Genomic DNA, 10,893 nt, shown 5'->3' with positions numbered 1-10,893 from the left:
TGTGCATGCTTAAAACGCGTTTTCGCACAAATCCGTGCGCGGGTGCTAAAAAGAGCAGCATCGGCATGCTTAGCACGTCGTTTGGTAGAAATCCACGTGCGCGTTCTGCAAAAAGCACCATTTGCATGCACATCTTGTGGTTTTGCAGAAAACTTCATCCGCGTCTACCAAAAGATGCATGTGCATGCTTAAAACGCGTTTTCGCACAAATGCGTGCGCGGGTGCTAAAAAGAGCAGCATCGGCATGCTTAGCACGTCGTTTGGTAGAAATCCACGTGCGCGTTCTGCAAAAAGCACCATTTGCATGCACATCTTGTGGTTTTGCAGAAAACTTCATCCGCGTCTACCAAAAGATGCATGTGCATGCTTAAAACGCGTTTTCGCACAAATGCGTGCGCGGGTGCTAAAAAGAGCAGCATCGGCATGCTTAGCACGTCGTTTGGTAGAAATCCACGTGCGCGTTCTGCAAAAAGCACCATTTGCATGCACATGTTGTGGTTTTGCAGAAAACTTCATCCGCGTCTACCAAAAGATGCATGTGCATGCTTAAAACGCGTTTACGCACAAATGCGTGCGCGGGTGCTAAAAAGAGCAGCATCGGCATGCTTAGCACGTCGTTTGGTAGAAATCCACGTGCGCGTTCTGCCAAAAGCACCATTTCCATGCACATCTTGTGGTTTTGTAGAAAACTTCATCCGCGTCTACCAAAAGATGCATGTGCATGCTTAAAACGCGTTTTCACAAAAATCCGTGCACGGGTGCTAAAAAGAGCAGCATCGGCATGCTTAGCACGTCGTTTGGTAGGAATCCACGTGCGCGTTCTGCAAAAAACACCATTTGCATGCACATCTTGTGGTTTTGCAGAAAACTTCATCCGCGTCTACCAAAAGATGCATGTGCATGCTTAAAACGCGTTTTCGCACAAATGCGTGCGCGGGTGCTAAAAAGAGCAGCATCGCCATGCTTAGCACGTCGTTTGGTAGAAATCCACGTGCGCGTTCTGCCAAAAGCACCATTTGCATGCACATCTTGTGGTTTTGCAGAAAACTTCATCCGCGTCTACCAAAAGATGCATGTGCATGCTTAAAACGCGTTTTCGCACAAATCCGTGCGCGGGTGCTAAAAAGAGCAGCATCGGCATGCTTAGCACGTCGTTTGGTAGAAATCCACGTGCGCGTTCTGCCAAAAGCACCATTTCCATGCACATCTTGTGGTTTTGCAGAAAACTTCATCCGCGTCTACCAAAAGATGCATGTGCATGCTTAAAACGCGTTTTCACAAAAATCCGTGCGCGGGTGCTAAAAAGAGCAGCATCGGCATGCTTAGCACGTCGTTTGGTAGGAATCCACGTGCGCGTTCTGCAAAAAACACCATTTGCATGCACATCTTGTGGTTTTGCAGAAAACTTCATCCGCGTCTACCAAAAGATGCATGTGCATGCTTAAAACGCGTTTTCGCACAAATGCGTGCGCGGGTGCTAAAAAGAGCAGCATCGGCATGCTTAGCACGTCGTTTGGTAGAAATCCACGTGCGCGTTCTGCCAAAAGCACCATTTGCATGCACATCTAGTGGTTTTGCAGAAAACTTCATCCGCGTCTACCAAAAGATGCATCCCTATTGAAAAAATATGTATGAGAATTGTACGAGAACTTCTCTACGCTATTATTGCTCCGTAGACTCTACGATGTCGTATGTCACATGTGTACGAGAGGACATCGTTACTGAACGAGATCGTTCTCGTATGGGTACATTAAACGAGATTATTCTCGCATAGCTATGCTTGACGAGATAGTTCTCGCACGTCTATGCTCAACGATATCGTTCTCGTTTGTGCATGCTACATGAAAATATTCTCGTTCAGCTATGCAAAATGACACTATTCTTGTTTAGCTGCATTCTACAAGTGTTCTCATTTGTGTTGAATGAGTTTTGTTCATGCAATATTTTTGGTGAAGTTCCACACAGTAACATCTACTGCCAACATTACAGCGAGTTAATTTCTATCATGTGAGTCGGCCGATGTGCCAGCTCGGAGACAAAGAGGACACTTTTTAGGGCCCACAATTAACACAAACCATCTTTATTTTGCATCCCGAAGCATGGTGGCCAGGTGCTTGTTCAGGTCCTTCAGCCTCCTTGCCTCTGTATCCACGGTGCTTGGCGTTTTTGAAACAAAGTGCTCGTATGCCTCTGCAAAAAAATGTAAACAAAGCAGCCGGCACTGTTAGATTCTAACAAGCCATTGGAACTGACATGCACAATAGGTGGCTCCACTGCATAACTGAATGGGCTGGTTCTTGCATGATATTGAGTAAAGCGTGAAAATCTCACAGAGAAACAGGAAATAGAAAACACGGAGGCTTATGAGTTTTTTACCTATGTAAATTGATATTTCAACATTAACCACAGCAGTTGAAAGCAAGTGCTCGTCCTCGCATTGTCTTGTTCCTGTCTCTGTTAAATGTTCGTGTTTTACAAACAATATAAATGGCTGCAGAATTGCAATACCAGACCACAGAAATAGTCTAATACTTTTCCACAAGTATTTTACATTAAATGAACAAGTATAACAAGCTCATGCAAGTGAATACACAGATAGCACAGCTCTTTGCTACCGCACTGCGGAATATGCAGACGGAAAACACTGCATAGATGCCAGTGCAGAATTGTTTATAGGAACGATTAATGCACCTTTAATACCACTATAGAAACTAAATGATAGTTTTTGTTAGCGAGCTAGAGCACAGCACTTAATATACGCATACAGCTATGCATGCCCCTGATGTGTAGATGTAAACTGTGTCGGCCCATATGAGAGATCACCTCAATACAACCCGATCTTACCGACAGCCCATTATATTCGTGCAGAAAAAGCACCGTGTGATAGGCATTACTCCTTTAACTTCCAAACACTTTGCAATCATTATGAAAACATGAGCTAGCAGGACAGGGTCTACTTACTTAGATATGCACCAAGATTTTGTGGTGTCAACGCTGGCTTGGCCTCGCCACCTTCCTTTAGCTTTCGCATACATACTTTTGCTCGTAACACTCCTGTGGATTAATTCCTGTGCCTGCCACAAGCATCGGGCAATCTCCCAGGCAAACGTGCTGTCCGTTTTGGCTTGGTTTACCCACATCCACTTACTAGCACAAATAAATAACCCATTTCGATTGTGAACCTACGAAAGATGAAAATTGCAAGAGATTAGTTACTCATATACAAAAATAGCATATGTGCTCTCAGAAAAAGTATCTTTTCCCGAAATAATGGATAAAAAAGGTAACAGTTATTGAGGGAAACTAGGTTGCCAGACACAGTGATGGCACTCAAGGATAAAACTAAGATATATGCAAAAGGTTCAAAGTTTACATCCTGGCTGTAGGAAAGCCCTAGTCAATGAAGCTTCACTGATAATGGGCCAGGGACAATTCTAGCTCAGAGGATTCACCACATTTAATCCCACAGTCAGCGACAAGCACCTTTTGTACGGGATATACTAGATTTTCTTTACATTTGAGAAGAAGTTTAGGGAAGCAGATGGGAACAGTAGAAAACCACAGTAAAACTTCTTGCATCCTTAAGGAGCTGCTTTGTCCGAGCTAGAAATTTTACCCTTGAGGCTGAAAAAAGTTCTTGCAGTAACCCAGTGAGCTCAAATTACACATGCGGTGAAAGAAGGGGTGTATACAGTAAAAGCTCATTCATTGAAATTTCCCAGGACTGGAACAAAATTCTGAATTAACGGAATGTTGAATTATTAAGGGTATGAAAATAAGAAACAAACGTTCACACAAACACACTTTTATACTGAATTAATCCAGAAATCCTGTTTCTATTTCACACATAAGCAGTATGGGAGCTGCAAATGTCAATTCACGACTGATTATACTGCTTGTAGTGGCAAGGGTGTTGAGGAAGTACTCCTTTGCAGTGCAGTCATAGCACAAGACTTGGTCACATCTTTATCAGAAACGTGCTATTCACTACCACGGGTCCATCCCGATAATTTTTTCACCATTGAGCTGGCTGTAACAGATTGTTCTACAAACTCAATGTAACTGGCTGATTGGATGCCAGAGTGCAGGCCACAGTACAATTATTGTCCTCGATAGCCATCATGTTTGTGAGACTGCGTGCATTGCACCAAGTCACAATGAAAGTGCTACTTGCCACAGTTGACCGCTGCGAACGAAACCGTGGTCATGATCATCACGACTACACAGTGTGACTATGCAGTTCTGAAAGGCGCCAGCCGCGGGGCGCGGCTGGCGACGTAGGCGCGGAGTAGGTCAATCGCGCGCGCCGGTAACCGAACGAACACGCCGAACAACCACCTCCGATCGCACCCCAGCATTCATAGTAGCCATGCCACGTGTCGCATTCGCAGTTGTGCGAGCAACATGCATTGCCTATTAATCTGTTCTTGCCCCTTCGCTTCTCACTTGATATTGCTGGGAAAGCAGTCAAACTGGATAGTTGTTAGACACTGGCGGTCATCTCCTTACCTTCCTTATGAATTGTGCGTTAAATGAGGCTTTTTTCTTGGTGAAAGAGTTCTAGTTTAAGGCCTAAACAAGCTCCATGGCAGTTTGCATTTAAGGAGTGTAAGCATCCTCTGAAAACATGTACATGAGGAACACTGCCGAAAGAGCACTTTAAAAAAAGAACACGAGTGTATTTATCACCAAGGCCAACCCTTGTGTCTTCTTAAATATTTATCAAAAGTCAAACTCAAAACTGATACTAAGGTGCAAGGTGTCCATATCATATTACCTTGTGAAAGCACCGTGGTGCCTGGATATTGTGGGACCAACTCGGACGTGGAGATCAGCACTGATCAGCAACACTGCAGTCTGCTTACAGCTTTTCTGCAGGCCCAGCCACACCTGCATTAAAACAAGTGAGCTTGGTGTCACAAGAGTACTGTATTTACCCGCATAATGATCAGACTTTTTTGTAAAAAAAATGGTCGCAAATTCAGATGTGTGATCATTACGCCGGTTAAATTTCCCGCGAAAAGAATTTTTTATCCCGCGTTTGCTGCGGGATGGCAACAGGTCAACAAATAGGTGGCTGCCACTGAGTGTAGTGCGGAACACCAAAACAAAAATGGCGGCCGGCGCAGCAAGCTGAACACACCAAATGCGCCAAATGCGATTTTTTTTTTCTCGTGAGTACGTTACATGCATTGAAACAGTTTCTTCCGTATCCGGAATGAATAATATCATTAATATCAGTAAGTCTATGGCAATAACGTAGCCATGTCCACTATGAGGGGGCAGAAACAGATGGGCGCGCTTAGCTGCCAGTGACATAGAAAGACACGGCGGGCATGCTGCGGAAACTGCGGCATTTGTCTTCACTACTATATTAATACAGCACGTTTCCGCTAAGGGTGGGCGAATATCTTAGCTGTATTACAAGTGTTACAAGATTTGTTGCGTGCCCACGAGTGCAGATGAGAAGAATCGAAAGGTGCCTTTTTTGTTGTTCTTGACCACAACCATTACAAAGCCTACACATAATAAAGGCAATTTTGGTTGTAGCTTTTGTGTCATGGAAGTGCGGAAAGTGATGAAAGGAATGAAATCGGGCATCTGCTTAAGAATGTTTGGTGCGTGCAGACTGCTTGGTTTGTCTTGAAGAGTTGTTCGCGTAGCATTCGACAGATCGTAAGCGCGATCATTAATAGCTAGACTTGGCACATGACAGATCGCTGCGGCAAGTTCGGAGTGTGATCAACACAGGAAATAAAAAAAAATCGAATTTGGACGACAAAATTCAGGGCTGTGATCATTACGTGAGTGCGATCATTATGCGAGTAAATACGGTAAATATAGAAAGTGACACTGTGAACAAAGCAATACTTATTAGGTAAAAATAAGGATGAAATGCTGATATTCACCCATAGAAAGCTTTAAGTAACAAAGCTTGCAAGATAAGAAAAATGCAATGTATGGGCCATCTGTACAAGAACATTAATCGAAGGTCCCTTCATGTTTTTAGTCCCTTCTCCTCATGCATAGATGGCAGTCGGGTTAAGTAAACTGGGCCAGATTACCACATAGTGTAAGCAAAGGTGGTCACTTTGTGGGCCAATTATGATACCATAGCACGACACGCATCCCTACAGTCGTTTTAATGTGTTCTGTAATGCTAGCCATCTTGTAGGCCCTACAGTGTCAAAGCATCCATAACCCTAACAGCGTTACCCAGTAGGGATAACCAATAAGTGTGCACAGCAGCACAACTCAGCATATCTATCAGGAGGCTTTCGTTACACTTTTACAACTCTCCTCCTATGGCTTCATCCCAATTTTTGTCAATACAAGCTTGAAGCATCTGCACAAGCTGAATGCACCAGGGCACCATAAGAAATACCACATCTTTCTAACCAATTCCATGTTTAATATAAGACTGGCAAGTTCACTATCATGGGTAGAACAAACCAAATTGTTCTGGAATCAAGTAATCTTCCACTACCTGTGAAAAAAAAGCACGCAAGAAAGAGTACGTAGAGCACAGGGGTGTTGATGGATATTAAATATCACTGTCGTGCAGTAGACACTACGTCGGCAAAACAGGCCAATGTATAAATGACTGGATTTGCAACCATGTTAACTGAATGCTCAGGTCATTTCGTGGTCACTTGGTAGTGCAAAGCTCACTTACATTATTTTGTTTGAAAACTGTGCAACCGTGGCAATGTATAAGGACCATAGCGCTGGCGAAATTCGTTAAGATTTCCTGATATGTGTGACAGGGAATCTGCAAGTTGGCTCCACCTCCAGTGGACTATCATATAGCAAGACTGCTTATTTATCATTGTAAAACAAGCGTCATAGTAGCCATGCCATGTGTCCTTTTCGCGGTTGTGTGAGCAACATGCATTTTCGATTTATCTGTTCTTGCCCTTTCACCTCTCGCTTTATAGTGCTGTGCAAGCAGTAAAACTGGATGGTTGTTACACTTATGTCCTGTCACTTCCTCACCTTTCTTATGAATTGTGCATTAAATAAGGCTTTTCTTTTGGTGAAAGAGTGCTACATTAAGGCATAAACAAGTTCCATGGCGGTTTGCATTTAAGCATCTTCTGAAAACATGTACATGAGGAACACTGCAAGAAGAACGCTTTAAAAAAGAACACGAGTGTATTTATCACCAAGGCCAACCCTTGTGTCTTAGCATATTTCTCAAAACTGATACTGACGTGCAAGGTGTCTATATCATATTACCTTGTCAATGAAGCAAAGCACAGTGGCGCCTGGACGTTGTGAGGCCAACTCAGACGTAGAGATCAGCACCAGCACTGATCAGCAACACAGTAGTGTGCTTACACTCTTTCTGCAGGCCCAGCCACATCTGCATTAAAACAAGTGAGCTTATTCTCACAAGAGTATAATATAAAAAGTGACACTATGAACAAAGTAATTCTTATTAGGTATAAATAGGAATGAAATGCTGATATTCGCCCATAGAAAGCTTTGAGTTAACAAAGCCTGCAAGATACGAAAAGTGCAATGTATGAGCCATCTGTGCAAAAACATTAATCGAAGGTCCCTTTTTTGCGCTTCTGTCCTCCTCGTGCATAGATGGCAGACAGGTTAAGTAAACTGGACCAGACTGCCCTGTAGGGTAAGCAAAGGTGGTCACTTCTTCGGGGAGCAGCCTATAGGCTGCTTCTTGAGAGTATTAGAAAATGCGAATAATGCATGTATGCATTATTCACAAGAGGCCTTGTTTCTCTGAGAATGCCACAGCCAATCACATATTTCAAATTGACCATTTTAAAATGCATGCAAAGTACAGCATGGCTTTGAGGGTACCCCAGACTACTGAAATTCACATCAGCCAAGTTCAGCAGACAACACCATAATTAAGCCTCCAGAAGTTGTGCATTTTACTGCAAGTTAACAGAATAATGAGGAAGAGAAGGTGAGGGAGATGGTGCCACTATAGCATAGTTCAAGCTCTATCCCACATCATGTGCAGAAGGGCAAAGAATGCCCAGCTTTCGGTTATACTCGCACCTGTGACCACTGCACCATGTTGACTGACATGCGTAACAAGCAGTTTGTGATACCACGTTATTACATCCTGCAACTGACGTGACATCAGAGATCAGCTTCAAGCTTGACGCTATGCTATACTAGGGACAGATAATGAACTGGCTACATTAAAATCTAAAGCAAAAGTGTTGAACATTGTTTGCCAAACCTGCCAGCCTCTGCACTTCATATTTTGCAAAAATTCTAGACAGAAATCCTGTGTTGGAAAGACAGCATGCACTTTCCTAAAGCTTGCTCTCAGCGCCCACATTTTTCTATGCATACATTATTAACCACTATTTACCTTGACACGCTGTACACAAACAGCACACTTGGAAAAGCAGAAACTAATCGGGAAAGTTGGCAGGTACCAAATACACAAATAGAACCTAGAACACATAAATGGCTGTGACCGTTTTGTACGTACCTTGTCAAAGCAGGCAGATCAGATGCTTTGTCGTGCTGTTCAGGCTGCATGGTGCCGCAGTCTCCTTTGTGGTGCAGAGATGCCTCCGTCTCAGGAAATTGTGACATCCCTAAACAATAAATGTTCAGCTTATTGTAATCACTGCTGAATCTGCAAACTTGTGATTTAACAACATCGCGTCAAATTGTGGAAAGCTCTCGTACAGCCAGCTACAAGAAGCTGCATCCGCTTAGACAAATAAATATTTCATTCTTACATCACAGGCGGTTATTAAACGTGTCAAAGGCACGAAAACAAACAGAACACTAAACACAAGAAATACAGGTTGTCTTGGCGACAATCTATAAGCATCAAAGTTTGCATACAAGCTAAAAGCTTCTCACGAGTCAGATCATTTGGATGCCGTCGCGCGTTGGCGTTAGCTGTGAAAACATTTGCACAACACATCAACGTACTTCTAGAATTGTCTATACGATTTCTTGCTGAGGAATTACGTACAGAAGCAGTGACATTCCCTGCTTGAATTTTTGTGCCCGTTCAGACCAAGCGATGCCCCGGCGCTAGCATACTTCATAACAAAAAGAAAATAAACAATAGATGAAGCTCTTAACAACATCAATCTCGGGGTAATTTTCGTGAAACGTTTTCCTAAATGTGCACTACGATATCGAACGAACATTAGGGAATCACTGTCACTGTTTTTGTAGCTGTACTAATCATCTTCTGCTGCGCATGACAAGGTACACTACATGAACCATAAGAATGCGCTAGGCGCCGGACTTACCTTCTGAGGCGAGCGCTCCTTCGTGTCCGTTCACGCCGCATCGACTGCACCAACAGTCCGTCCAACGTAGTGTTGAATTGCGGTGAACTACAGTACGCGATAGCACAACTATCAACACATTCTTCCGTGCACTGTGAGCCGATGCGGGAGCGGCGAGAGTACAACACTTCTCATGAGCCGGGCACAAAGAAAGCGCGTGTGGACCGCAATACGATAATCAACAACGGCGCACAGCAAGAAACATACAGCGAGCTAATAGCATTGCACAGGACCCAGGGCTTAGTGATCGTTAATTCGCACAAAAAATGAGCACATGTTCTCTACGCACCGCGTAAATATGATCAAACGATCAGTACCACATCGACCGCCCGGGCCGCCGCAACAACGTTTATAGATTCTCTTTAAGTACCCCAACTCCTAGCCTATGCGCACCATTTAGCCCGCTACCGTTCACGCCACCGCAGCGCTGCCATCGACCTCCGCGCCAAGCGTCCAAGCGTCGTCTGCTATAGCCTGGCACGGTTATAGGTGCTTGTCGCGGCACTCGGCATTTACATGGTGCTCGCTGAATAAAGCAGCCGTTATTTCTTTCTGTTGTTGTTTAAGCTGAAGTATAATATTTTACAGACACCATACCTGGGGGTACAGGTCCGAAGAAAGGAATGAGATGAAAAAAAAGTGGGCCTACAAACCAAAGTGCGCACGCAATGTTAACGCTCGGTGACCCACACTTCGCCGGTACTGGCGTCTCCGTGAGCGCAAAACTTGAACCGGACGCAAAAGACCTCGACCGCCAGCCACGTGCACGAGGACAGTGACAAGGCACACGCAGTGAGAAAATAAAATCGGCTACAGCACAAGAAGCGCAAACACCCGCAACTAACCTGCACATGTCAGCAGAGCAGCACCGCTCACTTGGTGCAGAGCTCGACCGCAGCGCCCTCACAGTCCCAGCAACAAGTCGCGCCTTGCTCGAAAGGAAGAGTCGTGCAACTGAGAAAGTAATTATAGGTCTCGGTCCGAAATGAGGGGAAATGACGTCTTTTGTTTACTTCGCCGTCTGTGGTTCCGGTAACCGTGATCGCATGGGTAGCGTGGGTAGTACAGGCGTATTATTTCAATGTTCTTGCGTGTTTTAGGCGACCTTTTTCAACAACTTTGCTGACATTGCTTTCAACAGCGAGGACAACCTGTGGAGCAGCCCTATCAATCGGACAGGACCGTAAAATCTGTTTGGAGTTCGCAGCACATCGTCGTTTGGTTTGTGAATGTTAGAAGGTGTTCGTGATTCTCAGCGGCGTAATCGACGACAGATTTGGCGTCGAGTGGTGTACGCTTTGTTCAGGCTTGTTGTGCGCCGTTCTACGGATGTGTACTGTGGTGTTGTTTGTGCTTCGGGAAATGGTGCCACGCCGGCGGGATTTGCTTTCTTGTAAAAACGTCCGTACCGTCTTCGGCGAGTGCTTTCGGAAACTGCTCGCCTTTTGTGCTTGTGTGTGTGCGTGTGCGCGCACGCGCGCGCTTCTGATATGCGTCGAACGCGTAGGAACGTCCGTACAGTCTTTCGTTAGCGCTTTCGGAAACTGCTCGCATTCTGTCTGTGTGCGCGCGCTTGACATTCGTCGTTATT

General features: G+C 44.6%; 1 long non-coding RNA gene across 1 annotated transcript; it reads right to left on the bottom strand.

Annotated features, from left to right (window-relative positions):
• Positions 1 to 2,064: 2,064 nt before the first annotated feature.
• Positions 2,065 to 10,233, bottom strand: LOC140214472 (uncharacterized). Its single transcript, XR_011891397.1, has 6 exons — positions 9,264 to 10,233; positions 8,480 to 8,588; positions 7,240 to 7,366; positions 4,778 to 4,890; positions 2,962 to 3,182; positions 2,065 to 2,190 (listed from the first exon to the last, which is right to left on the bottom strand). It is a non-coding gene; the product is annotated as an uncharacterized lncRNA (long non-coding RNA).
• Between the last annotated feature and the right edge of the window lie 660 nt (positions 10,234 to 10,893).

The sequence above is a fragment of the Dermacentor andersoni genome, unplaced genomic scaffold (genome assembly GCF_023375885.2).
Source record: "Dermacentor andersoni unplaced genomic scaffold, qqDerAnde1_hic_scaffold ctg00000108.1, whole genome shotgun sequence".
In the NCBI taxonomy this organism is placed as follows: domain Eukaryota; kingdom Metazoa; phylum Arthropoda; class Arachnida; order Ixodida; family Ixodidae; genus Dermacentor; species Dermacentor andersoni.
The sequence above is the reverse complement of the archived record's forward strand: the minus strand, read 5'-3'. Positions and strand labels throughout refer to the sequence as shown.